Raw genomic sequence first — 21,264 nt, 5'->3', positions numbered from 1 at the left:
TTTATTTATTTATTACGTGTAAGTACACTGTAGCTGTCTTCAGACACTCCAGAAGAGGGCGCCAGATCTCATTACGGATGGTTGTGAGCCACCATGTGGTTGCTGGGATTAGAACTCTGGACCTTTGGAAGAGCAGTCGGGTGCTCTTACCCACTGAGCCATCTTACCAGCCCCTTCTTTTTCTTTTTAAATCAGGTATTTGGTCACAGTGACAGAGACATTTTTTTATGAGGCCCAATCTCTTTAATATTTGTCACCTGTATTATCACAATTTCTTTTACCCAGAGGTGTGCTGAGCAAGTTAAGAGCTGTCTAAGGATGCCAGGATCTGGAAGGGACCAGAGCACTATCAGGTTATAAGATTTGGTTCCCCCTGTCTGCTTCTGGCTGGTTTTAACGGAAGGTGTGTCTCTGTTGGGAGAAGTGAGTGGTGTTATGGTTGGGTTGATTAGCAGAGCCACGGGGCTCACCTGAAGACCTTAGTCATGTTCTGAAATATAAAGCCTGCTCCTTCTAAGCTTCCCAGCATGCCTTACTGTTTGGCTTTGCCACTTCTTTCTTGCCCAGACATAGACGCCTGTTACCATTAAGTCGTCAGCTGCTCGCCTTCCCTCTGTCGTTCCATTTGTAGGCCATTTCATTTTTGCAGGTAGTGGAGACTTAAAGAAGGAGACCTGTATGTTTCTTTTATATTTTTCTTCTTTTTATAAAGGGTTACCTCCTGAGAATTCATGGTGTGTATTGTTTCCACTTAGCAAAAGTGTCCCCAGTGCTCACTTCTCTGATAGCATCTAACACACACACACACACACACACACACACACACAGAGACACAGACACATACACACACACTCACATTTGCTCACAGCTCAGATGGCCAACAGAACAGGGAGAGTAGGGGCTGGCTCCCCTGTTTGAGAACACAGCATCCCTTTTCTGGCAAGGAAGGGCAAGTCCCTTTGACTGAAGGTACTGATTATTATTTTTGCTGTCTTCTCCTGCAGCCCCAGAAGCAGCTGGAAAGGAAGGGGGCACACTGTGACTTCCCAGAGTATCCTGCTGGCTCCCCAAGGGTTCCAGGCATTTGCCCATCTGGAGAGTCCTCTAGAGCAGGGGGCCTAATTAGGTGTCATCTGGCCACCTGAGATGGCTCTGTGGGTCTCCTCCCAGCTTCCCCCTCTTCCAGGCAGGACTCTGCTCTGCCAGCTGTGGATCTCTGGAGTTGGATCGGTTTAGCAGCTGCCCTGGTTAATTATTGGATTGCAAGGTCCCCAGGTGGCTGCTTCAGATTGGAGGGGGATGGGCAGGAAGTAGGATGGCTGAGGGACATAAAAGAACGGGTAAGGAGGGGAGAACAGTCCGGAGGAAAGGAGACAGGGCAGGCCTGCAGGAACTGTCCAAGTATAATCTCCAGAGGGTGAGAATGAGGAAAGGGTCCCGTGACCTACTGTAGGAACATGGATTCCCAGAAGGGTTACATATGTGCTGTACCATCCTGCCACCACCCATCCACCCCCAAACTGTATTCTAAAGTCCTATCCTTTCTATTCGTCTTTAGTGCCATCACCCAGTCTTGCTCCAGTCCAGGAACTGACACGGAGTTTTCACTTAGAAGAGCCTGTGTGTGTGTGTGTGTGTGTGTGTGTGTGTGTGTGTGTGTGTGTGTGTATGCACACGTATGAGCATGCACACAGGTGGGAGGAGTATGAGGGATTCGGGAAAAAAGACTGTTATTTGATGTTCCTGGAAGTTCAGGCTTCCAGCATGTGTTTGTGTGTGTTGTAGTATGTCCCTGTATCTTGGTTTCCCTGACGTAGAGCAGGTAGCCATAAACTTGTGCGTTCCCCCACGAGCAAACCAGATATACCCACAGCTCTGAGGACGTCTTCTGTTTGTCTTCTTGGCCATCCCTCCACAAACAAAGACAAATAGGGAGAATATTGGGATGAATGAAGAAGCGTTATTTAGATAAGAAAGTAAAACCATCCACAGGAGGCCGTGTTAACAAAAGAAATGTTCTCCAACTCACTCCAACTCTCCATCATACGAACCTCACTTGCCCAAACACAAAATCCATGGCTTTTCCCTCAGTAATGTGAGATGTCCTTTGGTGAGAGGAGTAGGTCAAAGTGAACTTAGTATAGTTTCAGTCCTGTTTTTATCCATGTGTGTTGTCTTGCATAGGTTTTTTGTGTCTCCTCTGTGTTACACGGTCCCCATATAAACATGAAAAATATAATATTTTACACTTAGTGGGCCAGAAGTTAGCATTGTCTGATAATATTCAAGGTAGAAATCTTTTGTTTCTACATTTCATGGAACTGTGCCCGACACAGACTTCTCTTTTCCCTACCCTGTAACTGTTATAGTGTAATTGAAGGCAGCTTTGTTTGAGAGAGGAACTGGGTGGGAGATGGCTGCTCTGCAAGATCATGAGTGCCCTGAACACCAGAAGGATGGGAACCGTACAGATGTGCACTGGTTGTCAGCTGTGGCGATAATTGGAAGGGTGGTATGGTGGGACTTCCAGGGTGGTTGCATGAAAATCTCATTAAGACTTTCAAGCCTTCTTTGGGTCTCTAGTAGCTGCCCATCTCTAGTTATTCCTTAGCGGAGATGGGTAACTTCAGCTGCAGAGAAAGGGATTTCAAGAATCTGCATCCTTCAAGTGAGACTCAAGGAGAAGTGAAATTCTCTCCAAACACTAGGTCCTTGTGTTCCATTAGTTCTCGGATTAGTTATAATGTTGTTGCTGCTGCAGTAGCTGGTGTTTTTGTTGCTCTTGGTGGTAGTGGTGGTGCTGTTGCCTCCCCAGGCCCTCTGGAAATAAAATCCCAGGAGTGCAGAAAGACCTGGTAGAAGCACTGAGGGACAAGTGAGGAGAATATTTCTTCTAAAGGGAGTCATCTCGCAGCCGGTTGCAAAATGGCAGCAAGGCGAATGGGTTCATTGTTTTAAGTTACTCTAGGGCCAAGGTAGGTCCTAGAGGATGACTTATGGTTCCCTGCAGGTCACTAAAGATCACATCTTTGTCTTTCAGCGTCAAGTGAAAATGGACAGCTTTGTAATTACAATCCATAGGCTTTTCAGAGGGACCTGGCCTCTGCAAGTCGATTCAGCCTGAGCATCAGGCTGCTGCAATGATACTGCACTCCAGTGCCTCTGAGTGATGGAAACCCATCTTCTGCTGGACTTCTCCAAAGTAGGAGGACAGCATAGTACATTGTAGGCAATTCAAGGCTTACAGTGCCACTTCCGATTTTGAGTGGAAACCTGCTTTCTGGAAACGTGTTCACTAAGATATCAGGATAAATATGACCCCTTTTCAGAAGAAAGATCTTCAGGCCAGTGTAGCTGAGAACCACCCAATCCTTCACTAAGATATAAAATCCAAAGATGCCATGGCACGGAACACTTCAGGGTGCAATCTGGCTTTTTTTTTTTTTTAGCATTTGGTTCTTTCAGTATTCAGATGGGAAGATGGGGACATTTTCAATGTTTCAATAGAGGAAATAAGGATTTTAAAACATAGATTATAGAAAGACAGGGATGCTGAAAAGCCAAACATTAGGGAAGCAGGGACTGGTAAGTTTTGGAAGAAGCTGACATCGCTGCATGTGGAAAATGAATAGGAGAACATGGACCAGGGCCCAGAACAACAAGGGTGGTCAGCCAGGGCAGAGGAGGTGTGATGTCAGAGGCACTATGGGCAAGGCAACAGCAGTGGTGCTATGGGACATGAACAGTAGGTGCTGAAACCTCTGGAGAGCCACTGCCTGCTTGATTCCGGAGCCATGCAAGCTGCGAGTGTGTAGACATGTTGTATCTTAACAAGTGAGCTCAGGAAGGGTCCTAATGAAGATGCCAATAACAACCAACGAAACCACTGAGTGTGAGCTGAAGAGATGCTAAGCAAATGAATTCAGGAAGAAAGTCCCTCCATTCCTCCCACATCACAGTTCAAGGCTGTCCCTTCGCGGAGTCTCACTGGACGCCAGCTGGTAAGAGATTTGGACAAAGTAGGTTTCCAGGGTCCCCGGTCTCATTATAGAACAGATGATGGAAGAGAGGAAACGGGGGTCTGGAGCAAATACTTTTACACATTCCTGAAATGTAAAACTGAGAACTGAAGGCAAAACAGCATGAGATGGAATGAGACTGAAGCATAGCAATTTCTTCCCGTGCCTTGACAATAGAATTACTATTAGTAGTCAATACATATGTCCTTATTAACTTCACAGTCAGCTGTATTAACATGAAGGAAATGAAGCAAAATCATATATACATCTGTATATATGTAATTTCTTTCCCAGGAATTCTTTCCATTTATTCTGATGATGTGCCAAGGTGTTTTTTTTTTTTTTTTTCTGGAGAAACTGCTTTTTGTTTCATGTACCCATGTGGCTGTTGGACAGTTCTGAAACTCCAACATCCCTGATCACCAGGAGGGTAGGAGGCAAGCTTTAACAGAGAACAGAAACACTCGGGCAGTGGTTCTCAACCTTCCTAATGCTGTGACCTTTTAATACAGTTCCTTATGTAGTGGTGACCCCCAACCATACAATTATTTTCATTCCTGCTTCATAACTATAATTTTTGCCTCTGTCATGACTCATAATGTCAACATCTGATATGAAGGATATCCGATAGGCGACCTCCAGGGGAGTGAAGACCCACAGGTTGGAAATCACTACACTAGGGGACAGATAGCTAGTGGACTGTAACCCTCAAAGCCATTCCCTGCAGAGGCAGCTACGATCTCTCTCGGTGCATCTTGGGTGAACAGGAGAAATCTGTCATGAGTACTCATCTTTTCTGTAATCTCATGCTCCACTCTCTTTTTCCCCTGACGAAGTCCTTTTCTTACTTAGGTTAGCCAGGGCCTATTTCTGTTGCTTATAAGAAGAATCTGGGATGACATGTAATCTTCATATGTATTTCTGTATTCTCGAGACATCACTTGCTTGGTGGAGATCTAGCTAACAGAAATCCCAAAGCCAGTAACCTCTCTGACTTTCTGTCCTCACGAACACTAGAAGCAAAATGAATTGTCGCCAACCTGGGGTGGGGGTGGGGGGACTTGTGATCATGAGTTAGAGAGACCCACTCTCACTGCTCTGGAGTTTCAGACTGAAAAATGCATGGACATCACATTGGTAGAAAAGAGTTTAATGCAGTTGCATTGATGTGGTTATTTTGATTTGCTCTTAACAAAAATACCTTAATCTTTCCAAAAAAAAACATTTAAGTAGCTGAATTTTCATTTCCTGGTGCTGTGTGCAGTGAACATCTTAGAGTCTTGCTCTGTCACTGTGCTGGAATATATACCGCACTACTGAAATTCACTTAGAATGGGATTAAGATCAGCTCTGGAGTCCCTGTGTAGTCATGCCAACTGCCATTTTAAAGATTTCTTTAAAACTAAATTTTATTCAGGGCTGCCAGTTTGTCTTCAAAAGAGCTGCATCAAAATGCTGGTTTCTATACAGTTCTATACGTCATGAAAGTATACCCAGTAGACAGCAGAGAATACTGAGATTACAGGACTGACGTATCGTGCAGGACACAGAATGGTATTTACGTAACGTGTTGCCAGCCATTGAAGTAGTTAACCAACCCCTTCAATGCGTTAGGCATAGCCACTTTGTTCTTTGAAAGGGTTTGACAATGGACTCTTGCAGTCTGGATCCAGGAGACAATATTGACTTCCCATTTCAGCTTCCCAGTGAGAAATCAGGCTGGCTCAGTGAAGCTCATTTAATAAGAATTGAGTTGGCAACAATAGTTATATTTAATAATAGTCTTTTAATTACTGTAAGAAATTTGTGTTTTAAGGTTTTGTTTTGTTTTTTGTTGGCAGGCATTGATACCTTGCAACTTTAGAAGCAGGCTCATTGAAGGTGTGAATATCATCAAGGTATACTTTGTGCGTGTATGATAACTATACAACAGAACCCACTTTTTCTCTAGCTAATAAATGCTAAAACCCCACCTGTTCCTTGGCTTTAAAACCTCAAAAGCTTTGTTCCTGCCTTCTCTTATCCTTTCAGACCTTCCTCTGATGTTTAGCCTACTCCTTGGCCTCGCCACCTCCTTGACCCAAGGCAAGGTTGTGGCCTTGAACTCATTTACGGAAGTCTGACATTTCTTGTCATCTTCATCCCTATCTCGGTTTCCATTCCATGCTAACCATATTTGCTCTAGCCTTTCCTGCTTGCATATGACTTTCCAGGACATAGAATGACCTAGTTTTTCTCCATTGGCTTTTGACTTGCCATTGTTTGCCCCACCCCTGCCCCAGCAGTGGGGTCTTCTGCTCCTCGCTCTTCTTTCTGCTCTGAGCTCAGTGTGAGAAGCCCTCTCAGCCCTCCTGACATGGCTTTCAGCCTCAGTGGTGTTTGTACCCCATTGTTCTAGAGTTGTATCACCTAGTTTGTATCACCCAGTTGCGTGTGTCTCCATCTACCATTTCCGACACTTCTGAATGCCTTAGATTACAGAACTCCCAAATAGGCTTTTAAGAAGGTATTTCCAACTTCTTTCTCTTCATCTCCATCATCTTTATTCAATACAACTCTCATCTGTGGAACTTCCTCTTTTAACCCTTACAGGTCCCATCTTGAATCACTCTCACACTTCCTCTGAACTTTCAGACACAGTCTCCTAAGCCCGAGAGTTTATCTCTAACTGAGATCAACGCTCCCTTCCATGACTGGTAGGAGCTTGAGACCAGTGACAGACTGCATCTGTGATTTCCAGGCTGAGTGAGTACATTGTGTCAATTCGAGGCTTCATGAAAGGAAGTGGCCATTGGCTTGAGTGGATCTGTCTCCAGATCTCTCTCAATCTTCTATTGAGCTTCAGATATCAGACGTATCTCGACCAGGGAATTGTCAGCAAATGGGGTTGAGGGCTGTTGTTCAGGACTGTTGTTAAAATTATGAGGAATACAAAATGCCTTTAACTCCACCTATGGTAGCTTCAGCTATTACTGCCTAAACAATATTTCTGATCTTTTGGGATGTGCTCTCACCTAACTTTCCTCCTGTAACAAGATGGTGTGAGTTACAGTTAGCGCTGTAGTGTGGATGAGTTAAAGTCACAGTCAGCAATGTTTAGACTCAGAATGAGCACAGTGGTGTAAAATAGCATACTGATGGAACGCACATGCTCTGAAGCTAAGCTGTATGGCGCAGAGAGCTGTGGTACTCATATTCAAGTTGTGATTTGGGGTAAACAAGTAGAGTTTTCTGTAACAAGATAATTCCAACTCATGAAATGGTTTTGGTAATTCAAGTGAATACACCTTGTTCTTACTCCAGCACTTAGTATTGGATTAGCAATTTGGGCTTCCTTGCTGAGGACATCCTCATATTGCCACATCTGGCATGGCTCCAGGGCCAGACCTGACTGAGGCGATGAAAGAAAGATGACTAGACAGACACACAGAAAAGTTGGGATCATGTGGATTAGAAACTCTGTGCAACTGCAGTACCATAGAAGTTCAGCTGTTTGTTATATAGAGTGGAACAGGGAGGTGGGATTATTCCATACAGCTGGACACCGAGGGAGGGTTATGACGTACTGACAAACAAGGAGACAGGTTTGCTATATACATCTGTATCAAGGAGGCAGGTTTAGCTAATCTCAGTAGGAGCAGTCTCTGTGGGAGAGCAGTCCTCTGAACATAAACATGGGGAGTAGGTTATGGTGGACATTTTCTTCACACACTATCAACATGTATACATGGACCAGAAAGGCTTTTTCATTTTACCCCAGGGTCTGAGGCTATGGGGTCTGTCTTGGGGCTTTATTGCTGTGACGAGACACCACACCCAGACCATGGCAACTCTTATTAAGGAAAACATTTAATTGGGGATGGCTTACAGTTTCAGAGGTGTAGCCCATTGTCATCATGGGGAGAAGCATGGCAGCATAGAGGCAGACACGGCGCTGGAGGAGGAGCTGAGAGTTCTACAATTTGATCCATAGGCAGCAGAAGGAGACTGAGTGTCACCCTAGGCAAAGCTTGAGAATAGATGACCTCAAAATCTGTCTTCACAGTAACACACTTCCTCCAACAAGGCCACACCTACTTAAGAAAGTGCCACTGCTTCTGGGTCAAGCATTCAAATACCTGAGTCTACGGGGGTCCTACCTATTCAAACCACCACCACAGGGTCCTCGGCCATCCTGTCTCAGCAGCAAGTATTTCATTGACTTCCTCTGCTTCTCACACTGTATGAATTTAGACCTGAGATTTCAGAAGTACCATCAATGCCTTGTATACCAGAGCATCTGGAAAAATACCAAGAGAACAGGAGGGATGTTAGGGATAAACAAGGTATGTAGAAAAGAAAGCCTCTCAAAAATGCTGATAGGACATCTTACAGAGATGTAGGTCCACTGGGAGCCGTGAACTCTGTTGGAGTCGGGGAGCTCCAGGAAATAGCCCTGTGAGGCTACTTTACAAGGGAGGCTGAGAATTCACCAAGGATTTGGAGTGCTTCTTGCTGAATCATTATTGTCTGGGAGAGATGCCTATTCTCTTACGGAACTAGCTGTAGCCATCATTTCCAAGATGGGTTGTCAGTGTGTACACGAGGAGGCATTTATAAGACATCTGTATGTGTATTTCCACTTCTTTTGGTCAGTTAGTCTATCTAGCTCCTTAAATATAAGCCCTCAAAGTTTACATTGCAGGGTTAAGCCAAGGAGAAGCTATCCCAGAAGGAGTTACATGGAGAAGCCCTTACAGCAGCATCCTTTAGGACTACTCTCTAGACACAAGAGGAACTGAACTCTGCTCAGGGTGGGGATAACGCATTTTCAGAAGTGAGAACCCCTTCTCTGTGGATAGGGTTGTTTGCCAGAGGGAAAGCGCAGTCCTCTTTCAATGCGGTAGCCATTCAGGTAGTTTACTAAAACATGATGCCCTTGATTGTTTGAAAAGTGGAGAGGTACCAGAGAGCAGGGAAAGAAAGGGGGCAAGAGTGGGTAGTGTTGGTGAATGTTGTCAGCTGTGTGAAAACGATTAGGGGGCATCATAACACATATAAACATGTTATAATTGTATTCTGAGCTCCCTCCCCCAAGTTTGTATCCATGTTAAAGATTCCATAAGGCTGATTGGCTGATCATAAGCTCTGTGATTATAGAGAGCTCCAATGTTTCAGGTCCAGAGACAAATTATCTTGGACCATCTTTATCCCTCTTAATAACCATACTACCTCCCTCTATGTATGACTGGATATTCTTATGGCTCTCAGATAAAATCCTTTTGGGGGTGTATAAATAGACCCCTAGTTTCTACTAAGCACAGGCTAAGAATGTCATCAAATAACAGCCAAGGCCTAGAGCAGAGGCTTCTGTACTTCACCGTAGAACTTGTGTTTCTGCCTATTTATTTTTGAAGGTACCTTAATTTGTGGATTTCTTTGCTGTTTAAAACCTTCATTAAGTGGCTACCGCATTAGACCATGGTATTTGGGGCAACACCAATTTACAGTTTCAGGTTGTGGTCACTCATAGTTAGCTCCCGAATAAGATATCTCACATTCCTTTTGAGGTGAGAGCAGTGTGTTGAGTCTACACAATGCAACCCATTGCTTTGTGCAATTAGTATATACAAATGCACTAAAAAATCAATTCCCTCAGGGCAGGAGATACACTTACCTAGTATTCATGAGAACCTAGATTCAATTCTCAACATCACATAACACACACACACACACACACACACACACACACACACAAACACACACACACAGAGGGACAAGTTCTTTGTCTTGTAGAATCTCATAGCTTCACTTTGTCCCTGTCAGTATGGTAGAGTGTTCAGAGTCCCTAATCCCACCTCTGTCAGTATAACTTCTAGGGATTGAGAACACTTGAATAGTTTATGGTCAGGGTTTTAATACTGCCCGTACTTGTATCTTGACCAACTTTATATCATTTTTTCCATTTAAAACTAAGCTGATAATAATAATATCTATCATAGATTGTTTTGTAAGGATTCAATGAATTAATATAAGATCTAGGACTTGGCAAGCACACTAAGAGTTAACTATTATCTATCCTTTAATTACACATGAAAGGCTGATGATTATTAATCTAGAAGCTTGGCTTTGTTTTAGAGTCATCTTTGCCTTCCATACACAATCTTGATTATTAAAAGTAGCACTAGAGGTAGATTTTAGCACAATTCTGGTTTACTGCAACATACACTTTTTATAAAGTTGGGTCAGTTCAAAAAAACTTACTGGCCTTCAGAGCTGATTTCAAACACTATTCAATCTTGGAGGGATTCTGAGATAGTCAGCATTAGATGATAAACTCTTCACTCTGTCTACTGCACATGACTCAAACTTCATATGGTACCAACTGATTTATTTTGTATTTTAGTAATTTTTTCTCCTTCTGTCTGAATTAGTCTTTCATTCTGAGGTATCCTTCTAGATAGTTCAAGGCACCACATGGTCAAAATTTGTTTTAAATAATGAATCTTGTGTAATCCAATTTGGGCTAATGAAAGGAGGACTGTATGATATAGTTTAAAAAATATAGAGTTAAATGTTCTAGCCAGTTTGCATCTAATGGCTGATGTCTCTCCTTAAGCTGATCAGTGATTCCGTGCAAGTTCTTCAAACCCTCTGAACTTAGTTTCATAAGGAGTACAAAGATAATTGGAAGAATTAAAAGATATGAAGCAAGTGTGAAGAGCCTGGATCAAAGAAAGCTCTGGATAAAAGTTGGCTTACAGTGTCACTGAATGTGTATCCTCCCTGCCGGTAAACCAACTTTGCAATTACCCACTCTCTTGGATCTTTAATTAATCTAACATTTGGTATGTGGTAAGTTTTGGACCAGTCCTAAATTTTGGTTTGCCTCTCAAGACCACTTTTCATAACCATTCTTAACTTTTATGCTAATGATGTTTAGTCAATGATGAATTACATTATGATAATGATCCCATAATTTGGTCAGTGATAGTTTCCAATGACGTAATGTGATTTCTTCACAACTATAAAATTCCTGACTTTGCATTTTATAGTATGTACCCCATCATCAAATGATGTGTTACTATGCTCCCAGAGTGCTTACTAGAAGTATAGTAGTACCTGAGGACCCAGCTATAACACTCCTGGGCATATACCCAGAAAATGCTCCAACATGTAATAAGGACGCATGCTCTACTATGTATATATATATATATATATATATATATATATATATATATATATAATAGCCAGAAGCTGGAAAGAACCCAGATGTCCCTAAACAGAGGAATGGATACAGAAAATGTACATTTACACAATGGAATACTACTCAGCTACTAAAAACAATGACTTCATGAAGTTCGCAGGCAAAACTTGAGAATATCATCCTGAGTGAGTTGACTCAGCCACAGAGGAACAAAAATGGTATGTACTCAGTGATAAGTGGGTATTAGACCAAAAGTTTGGAATACCCAAGATACAATTCACAGACCATATGAAGCCTAAGAAGAAGGAAGAGCAAAATGTGGATGTTTCAGTGCTTTTTAGAAGGGTGAACAAAATACTCACAGGAGGAAATATGGAGACAAACTGTGGAGCAGAGACTGAAGGGAAGGCCATCCAGAGACTGCCTCACCTGGGGATGCATCCCATATACAGTCACCAAATATGGACACTATTGTGGATGCCAAGAAATGCTTCCTGACAGGAGCCTGAGATGGCTGTCTGAGAGGCTCTGCCAGAGCCTGACAAATACAGAGGAGGATGCTCTCAGCCAACCATTGGACTGAGCTTGGGTGCTTGATGCAGGAGTTGGAGATGAGACTGAAGGAGCTGAGGGAGTTTGCAGTCTCATGGAGGCAGCAACAGTGTCAATAGGCCAGACCCTCTGGAGCTTCCAGGGACTGGACCACTAACCAAACAATACACAGGGAATGACCCATGGCGCTGGCCACATATGAGACAGAGGATGTTTTGTTGGACATCAGTGGGAGGAGAGGCCTTTGGGCCTGAGGGTGTTCGATGTCCCAGTGTAGGGGAATGCCAGGGCGGGAGGACAGGAGGCGGTGGGTGAAAGAGAACCCTCATAGAGGCAGGGGGAGGGGGAATGGGACAGGTGGTTTCCAAGGGGAGACCTGGAAAGGGGAAATATTGGAAATGCAAATAAAGAAAATATCCAACCAAAAAACAAATAAAGAAACAAACAAAAAAGAAGTATAGGTACCCAGGGGCCCACCCAGAATGAGATTTGTTCTTTAGTCAGAGAAGTGATTTGGATAAATATTTTACACACACTAGGTAACAACATAGGTGATTCTGACGCAAGTGTTGTAGGAACCAAACTCTTGAGTTACTAAGACCTGCAAGCAAGCTAATCTACTTACCCCATCTGCCACTTCACAGGGATGCTAACCCTGGCTGGCTGCTGGAAAGACTTTGGGGGCGTGATGAGCTTCTCGAATTTGATGAAGAGTCAAATGCATATTTATTTCTTTGGTGAGAAATGTTTATAGACTGTTGCTAGAAACGATGTTGTTTAGAAATTGTGATTGTAGGTCCTCCTCAAATAATTGTGTTTTCATTAGCACTGAAGACTTATCTAGGTTTCCGGCACCAGGCATGGTATCCCTAATGATCAGGTCTTAAGTCCAACAGAAAGCTCTTGGTTCTATACGACTACCACGCCTGTAAAGTTACCATGCCATGCTGGGAATTGATGTGGGTTGCTAGGTATCCTAGTTGGGTAGGATTGTTGGTCGCCTCCCTCCTTTGGAAGCTAGTTGTTAATGGGGAGATAATTACAGAAGGAGGTAGGAGGAGGATGAAGGGGGAATAGTAGAATACAAATGATCGTATACGTTTTTATTGTCAATAGTTTGGTTTTACGACAGGCAGAGCTGCATGCTACATATAGGTACAGTGCACGCTACTTTGGATATCTAAGCTCTTCAACTGTCCTCAAGTTGGTTTACTTTTGTACTGAGCACAAGCTAGAAAAAGCCTGTTAGGCACCTTGAATGGTCCTTACTCAGTAGCTAATAGTGTTGACCTCTCAGGCCTTGTATGTACTGAAAGTTACCTGTGAAGGTTTACAATCAGGAGTTCGTTTTCATTTATGTAACCCAGCGAGCATTGATTGGTACCTAAGTAGTCTTTCTCTGGGGGGAATTCTATTACTATCTCTTAGACTTGTTATTCTCCCTCCGAGGATATTATAATTCTGTTGGACCCTTAGCCTGCTATAAAGTTGTATTTCTTTTTCTCCTTACCAGGAAACATTCTGAACAAACTGACTCCCTGTGCATGGCGGATAAGTGGGCACACTGACCTCCACTCTTAGCTTATTTAATTGCACTTTGTTATCTGCTCATTTAATGAGAACTACACATACCAATAATTACTTATATGCCTTATCTCCTCAGCTGTTCTCTTGACAGAGAAGTACCCAATATCACTGCAGCTCTCACACTACCACCAATGCTTGACTGTCCATTTGTGAAAGCTTCTGCCATGTTCCAGCCGAGTGTTTGCTGATGATGCATCCCTTTCTCTGGGTGGGCATCCTCTGTTACAATCTTTAGTCCTGGGTATCTCTGAACAACTCAGTAGTCCTGGGTTTCATGTTGTATGACACTCAGGGGAGAGAAGTTGGACACTTGTAGGCTTAGATTTTTAAAAACCTACTTAAATGCTTTAACCTCCCTTCTAGTTCATCACCCATCAGAGGCAGTGTAAAGGAGAAGTTAATAGGGCAAAGGGGGATCTGGACCTGTTTATAAATAGTTCTTTGGGGCTATTCTAATCTTTGTTGTCAGAATATTAGCAGTTCAGCTCACACCAATCAGCAGTAGTAGCTCGATCCACTCACAAACACCATTTACAAATCAGCAACAGCAGTTTGGTGCAGAAGAAACCATGAGGCTCTGCCAATCATCTTAGTCCATGAAAGCAGTAAGAAGCCACCAGAAATGGCTTCATGAGAAGTTCTTTGGTGCATGTCTCTTTGAGAAATAACAACAATGATCAGCAATGAAGGCAAGGCGAACCAATGTCACAGTGTCATCGGTGAAGACCAGTGTCAGCAAAGCCCAACAAAGACCAGCAAATGGGTTAGGCTTGTATCCTTTCACATGTGCTCCCAAGCATCGGAGCAAAAGTATCAAGTAAAACATCACATCCTGCCCCCCCCCCCCGCCCCCTTTCCAGGAAGTTTCAAGAAGACCACCACGTGACTGTTCTCAGCCAAACATCCTCTTACATTCTGGTTCAGGAAAACATCTTCTAAGACAGTTTCCAGTAAAATATAATGTGCCACAACAAAGTCTCCAAAGAAATTAGAAATTCCTACCTCAGACACTGGCATGGACGCGTGTGTCTCCTGGATAGGCCCCAATCCTTGGGTTCCTGTGGCCCTTCACGTTTATGATGAATGTTTTTCATGATGAGTCCGTCCTTGCTTCTTGCACTGCTAGCTCCCCTGCTGGGAAGGAAGACACACTGACTCTGGAGACGCAGAAGCACTTTCTGCATTTCCCCACATTCCCCTAACTGCTCTGGGCTCTTGCCTCACCGCTTACCCAGAATGAGGGGCTGTGTGCTATGGCGCTGGGGCCTGGAATAGAGCAGGCAACTGTGGCAGGGTACAAGCTAACCATAGCAGATGGCAGGAAAGTTTCCTTTAATTCGCATGAGCAGCTACTTCTTCTGGTGCATTTTTTATTACCATTTTACTCTTCACTGGTTGGCTAGAAAAGTCTGTCCCTGTATTAACTTATCATGTGTTAGAATCATTTTGCTTCTAACATTGGAAACAAAGAGCTGTTCAGTACCCCGATTTAAAATATGCTGAATATGGTCCCGTGTGTGACGGTCAACTCTAGCACATGGAGATGGCTTCTGTCCTGGAGAGGTAAATTTTCACCTTACCCCAAAACAAAACAAGACCTAAAAATAAAAGTTGATTAGAAATTAAAAGCTCAGAAATTTAAAAGAAGTTATTACTTCCTTGGAATTTTTGGAGGCATCAGGTAAGCCAAATAAATTTCAAATAAATTATTCTTTTGGGGCTTGGAAGTCTTGAATCTAAGCCCTTGTTTTCAATCATTCAGACATGGGTTCTCTTCAAGCCTACTGTTGTTCACAAAAAATATAGTTCACCAAACTGTCTGGAAATTGAATTTGAGTGGCTCTTAGTATGGTTTAAGAAAATGTCCATGGCAGCCAGAGTAGAATTCTCCCCGGTTATTGCTGTTATCAGCTGCACTTCCTCCATGATCATCATCTCTTCCTTCAGCATGGTTCTGGTCATCATTGTTGATCAATCTCCTATGTGTCAGAAATGGCATTATATCATGTTTTTGACCCTTTCCAGAACAGGAATTTTAGTATAACAAGGTGGTCATCTTACTCTGTTCTCTGCTTTCTTGGGGGAGGGGGAGGAATAAACAGAAGAAATTATTTTCAAGCAAATCTCCTTTGTGATAAGGTGGATGGTGAAAAGATAACGGGCATCAACAAGAAGTTAAAATGAAATTCACAGCATCTCTACTTAGCGGTAAAGGAGTGTTCATGCTGCAGGAAAAGGCCATCACAGGTAATTTTGTGAACCCAGCCATAGTCTTCCTATTGTTGAGAGCTGTGCAGAGAACCTTATTATTTCTCAAAGAACTGTCATTTCCCTGAGAGCTGGCATTTCCAGTCTCTTGAAGAGCACCAACCACTGTTATCACAACTCTAACTTGAGCAATCAATCAGGGGGTTGAGATATTAAAGGTGGAATATATAATTTCATAGGGGATAATTTAGCAAAATTCACCTTGAACGGAAACGTCTCCAGCCAGCCCTGTTTAAACAAGACGGACACTGTTTGCTCTCCTTGGTTGCTCTCTTACATACACACCACCCTTTTCTCCAGCCAGAGAATAGAAAATGAGAATAGGAATAGGAAGTGTGGGAAGGCTGGGCTCCATTGGCTCACTGGAAGGAGGGTCCATACCTAGGCCTATGCCCATTAAAAAGATCCACGTAGAGAGTAATGACTTGACAGTCCCAGACATGCAGCCTAACTGTGCTTGCCTGTACATCCTCAGTCAAATTTCTCTTCCACGGGTAAAATAGTCATATCTTCCTGGAAGGTAAATTCTTATAAAGAAAGATGTATTTCTCATATATATGTATGTATATATATATATATGTGTGTGTGTGTCTGTATGCATATACAAAAACATGTACACATATATATGTATATACACACATGCATATATATGTATGTCTTTTTCCTGAATGTGTGTCCACGTGCACTGTGTACTTGCCTGATGTCTGTGGAAGCTAGAAAAGGAGCACAAATTCTCTGGAACTACTATAGACAGTTGTGAGCATCACATGGGCGCTGGGAATTAAGCCCAGGTGTGCTGCAAGTGTGCTTTTAACTGCTGGACCATTTCTCCAGCCCTGAAAGGTAAATTTATAAAGAACACTGTGATGTCAGAATTTTTTGTTTTACTGTAGCCAGCCTTCTTCTTCCCATCCCACTGTATTCCTTGTTCTGGAAGACAAACTTCCTTTTGGGCGAGGATCTGTTGGAGAAGCTGGCCTGCCGCCTCTCTCTAGGCTCCAACTGTAGGCTGGAACGGGGAGCTATATTTAGATTGCTAATCAAACGAAAGAAACTGTGTACGTGGTGACTTCTGCTGTTGCTGGCAGTGATGAAAATGATGTGGAGGGTAAGAGGGTGTCAGTGACAAAGGTCCCACAGTTGGAGGCAGTGTGCGGTGTGAGTTCATGCTGCCCGGCTTTTTCTCTCATCACAGGGAAGAGGAATCAGAGTCTAGTTAAAAAGATCAGGCTTGTTATGTAATTATATTAGGTAATTACAGGAACCAAAGACTGGAAGTCATTTGAAGCATCTTGAGAGAAAGGAAGGGTGATGAAAGAAAATATTTACACAGTATTTATCATCTGCTAAGATTTGTGTTCTTCCCCAATTAATCATAATAACGAGTTGGAGATTGGTGTGGATTCTATTTTATAAACAGGAAGTGCGAGCTGCAGTTTAAGCTTGACATTTGTTAGTTTCCAGGTCATGTGCTTCACAGGCGTCTAACAGGTGGGCATTGAGAGAGTCTCATGAAACGGAATCATCGCGTGCCATTCATTTCTTGATTGATTTGGGTGACCCATACCTAAACGACTCATGGTGTTCCCATTGGCCTTGGGGAGTGACTGAGAACCCATCACATGTGCCACAAAAAGAGGTGATTATTAGAAAAATGCTTCCTTGTCTTTACCCATGATGCCCAGGGCTGGTACACTGTGTAGACATGAATCCCGGAACCAAAGGAGCTATTGGTACCCCGAGGAAAACCAACTTGGAGATGAAACTGACACTTCAGAAGGCTAAAGAAAGAGGCTCTAAGCCATTGTCTTTTATGAGGTGGTTGGACTCTTGATTAAACTCACTGTGTTCCTGGATTTATATAACATGAATCAAATTTCCACACTGTATCCTCACCCAATGCTCATAAAAAATTTAAGTGATAAAAGCTGTGATTCTAAGCTATAACTTTGACTTCAATATCCAGTTCTTTCCTATGGGTGCTAGTGTTCTCCTAAATGGTTTAAACAGCTTAATTTTGTGCATGATGCATCAGAAAGTTACTTCCCCAACCCCCCACCCCCTTAAAAAAAAACCCAGGGAATTAAATCAAAAAATGGTAAAAAGATGATCATGACTTTGGTGTTTAAACTGAAAGTGGAAAAGGACAAAATAAGGAGTGAAGGGGTCATGTGAGAGTTATCATTGTGATGTTAGGAGGTCGAGACAACCATCTCAGGCGATTCTTTGACAAATGTGTGTTTGAGCACTTACTCTGTGGTAAGTACTGCGACAAAATCGCCATGCTGCCTTTAAAGGGTTCAGTCATTTGGGAGCAAGGGTTGATAAATGGCCCAAGAGGCACATTTTGCACAGTTTTGTAAATAAAGTATTACTGCAGTATGACCATATCTGTTCCTGTGTAGGTTCTCTTTGACTCCTTCCGTACTGCACAGTTAGAGTTGAATATTTACCACAGAGAGTGTATTAATTACCAATCTCTAAATACTATTGGGACCTTCACAGAAAAAGTTCCAATAAGATCACAGTTTCTAAATCCCGTGTGATGACGTAGTCTATGTAATAATGATTAGGATTGCTATAGATGTGATCAGATTGTCATAACTGACAGCCACGAGGAAAGCTAAGGTAGAGAAACTGATGACTTTAGAAGTGACACATGAACCATGGTGTCTGATGAGAAGGAGCTAGCAGTACAAATGCTACAGAAAACTACCATATTTGTGAGGTTGCGTGAGGGGAAAGAGAACATTGATATATGCTAAGGAATTGAGAGAAGGAGTGTGTGGCTACATCAGAGTGGAGGAGTGGATGACAAGGTGAGATGTGAGAGACCAAGCAAGATCATAATGGACCATACAGGTCTTAGCTTTCCATCTAGATTTTCCCTATATGCAATAGAAAGTCATTATATCATGCAAAGCCCCACTTGTACACTTATCATCACTGAATAATCCATATGTCTGTCTATCATCTATTATCTATGCATGTGTGTTTGTATATATCTATCAGTCATCTATCTACTATATCTATGTATGTATGTATGTATGTATGTATGTATCTATCATCTATGTATCTATCATTGATGTATTATCTATCTATCTATCTATCTATCTATCTATCTATCTATCTATCTATCTATCATCTATGTATCTATCATTGATGTATTATGTATCTATCTATTTATGTTTCTATCATTGATGTATCTATGTATCATCTTTGTATCTATCATCTGTCTCTCTAGATGTCCCAGAGATGTTCTGAGATTCAAACTTGACATTTTTTCAAGACAAAATGGCACAAATGTCAGTAGTAGAGATAATACCTCCTTAGAATGATGTTCCAAAATTGCCTTGGATCCTTCATCACTCATTTCCTCCTTCTATTTCCCATTAATTTTGCCTATAATTGCACTTTGACAATCTCTATCAGCTGAACAAAAGATGCAATGACACAACTTTTTATTATTTTTATCTTGTTACTTTTGACTTACTATGATCTCCTACCATTTTAGTTGAACTGACCTCAGGCATTTTCCCAGGCTATAGCAGTTGCTTTAAATATAGCTGGTTGCTGTGACAAATTTAATAACATTCCACTTTAAAACTTTACAAGAAAGATTTATTTTACAGTGTCACAATAGTACTTAAATTTACCTTGCATAATTAATCCCAAACATTAGTATTCTATAAATTGAGCCTTGATCTCTCTATTAGGACACTGCTGGGAGACAGATAAGTCATTAAGCTGATAGCTTCCCTTCACTTGCTGTTATCATTCACTTGCTGTCTGTTTGTCTGTCTGTCTGTCTGTCTGTCAGTCTGCCTGACTTTAATACAATGATTGCTAAGACCAAAACAAACTTCTCATTTGGAAATGGAGCAGATGTTTGGGCCCTGGGATCATGGTTGCCACCATGATGTTATGTATTTGGAGACATGCCACTTTGCTTTTAGGATTTGCTTTAACCACATTGAAGAAATTCTATCACATGTAGATAATTTTTTTTTCTAGTTATCCCTGCTGTTGTGACAAAGTTCCAGAGTAAGGATAATATAAGGACAATATGTGGCCTGTAATTTATCTCTGACTCTTTCAAAATAAATGGAACATCTTCTGTTCTGAAGGCCTGGCAAAGCAATTTGAGTTTAAACTTGTTAACTAATGTTGTCATGGATAATCACATAGCATTTCCTTTCTTCTTAGCTAGCCAAGGGGAAATTCATACTATAGCAAATTATTTCAGTTGCACCTTGGTATAATAGTCTATAATTAGGCTGAAGAAAAACCACTTGGACTGCTAGAAGAGATCATTTGGAATTTGGGCCATGTTTCATTGCCTGGGTTGGTGATCTAAGTTTCTCACTGAATTGTCTCTTATGGGAATTAACAGCCATTTCTGTTTCTCTCTTGGTAATTGCCTGTCCTGCAGTTGGCTGAGGTATCTTGCTTAGAATCATAAGTGTTTGTGTACAGTCACAGTCCTGACACATGATAAGAAAGTTGTCCTTCAACAAGGGAAACAGGGCAGGGAAACGGGTCTCATTAAAGAATACATAGTTTGTACAACCTCGGATTCAAAAGCTCATCAATAATGAAATATAGATCTTCTAGCTCAATGTTCCCCAACTCTACTTTATCCTCTGTTGGTCTAAAAGCAGAGACTGAGAAAATAGGAAAGCAGCCATCAGAGCCAGTAACACTTCCAGCACTATTCGGTACTCATGGCTCTGCTTGTATTACTACCATAGTAGGCTTGTGGTGTTCTTTGGTTGAACATTAACAATTCCAAAGAGTGATGACATACAGCTAGACCAGTCAGACATGCTGAAACTATAATAGCGTCATAGTTTCATGATCATGTTTGACTCAATAAGATAGAGATATAAATACCATGTCCAAGGCATAGTGAAATGCTACCACCATCTTTTGAAACTAATCACTGAGCCCTATTTTCATCACCCCTTAGATGATAATATGAAGATGCCATACCACAGAATAAACATTTCTCCCCAACAGCGTTCAAACACCACAAACACTTGTTTCTTTGCAATGTTCTCAAATCACCCAACAGAAAACCCAACTCCATACTCTGATCCTAGAACACTCTCCCTGTGACTTTGTCACTCTTTTGGTAACTATGCTTCCCTGTTGCCATGAGGCAATATACTCCACCTTGTCCAACCACAGCTGCTCTTTGCCTGAAGGCCCCTTGCATCCTCTTTCCCTGGATCATGTGTCAGCATCTCTTGTCATCACATCCACCCTATTAAACATGCAGGAATCAAGGATTTATACCCGGTGACTTCCTTTCAAGGCCATGTTCCATGACTTTCTGTGTAAGTAGCTCTCACAAACACTTCCTTTTCTGTTTCTTCTGAGGAACATTGGTGATCTAAGCTGTGAGCATCTCCCAGATTTTCTAGTGGGGTTCTTTCTAAGTGGTTCTCCTTGGAGCTACCTTTCCTTCCCCTAATCTGTTTTCCAAGCTGTGGCCACGGTACTCTCTTTTCATTAGAAAACTTTAAAAAGTCTCTGTAACTCCTTCCATGGGTGTTTTGTTCCCAATTCTAAGAAGGGGCAAAGTGTCCACACTTTGGTCTTCGTTATTCTTGAGTTTCATGCGTTTAGCAAATTGTATCTTATATCTTG

This window comes from Mus caroli, chromosome 18 (assembly GCF_900094665.2).
Source record: "Mus caroli chromosome 18, CAROLI_EIJ_v1.1, whole genome shotgun sequence".
Lineage (NCBI taxonomy): Eukaryota > Metazoa > Chordata > Mammalia > Rodentia > Muridae > Mus > Mus caroli.
The sequence above is the reverse complement of the archived record's forward strand: the minus strand, read 5'-3'. Positions refer to the sequence as shown.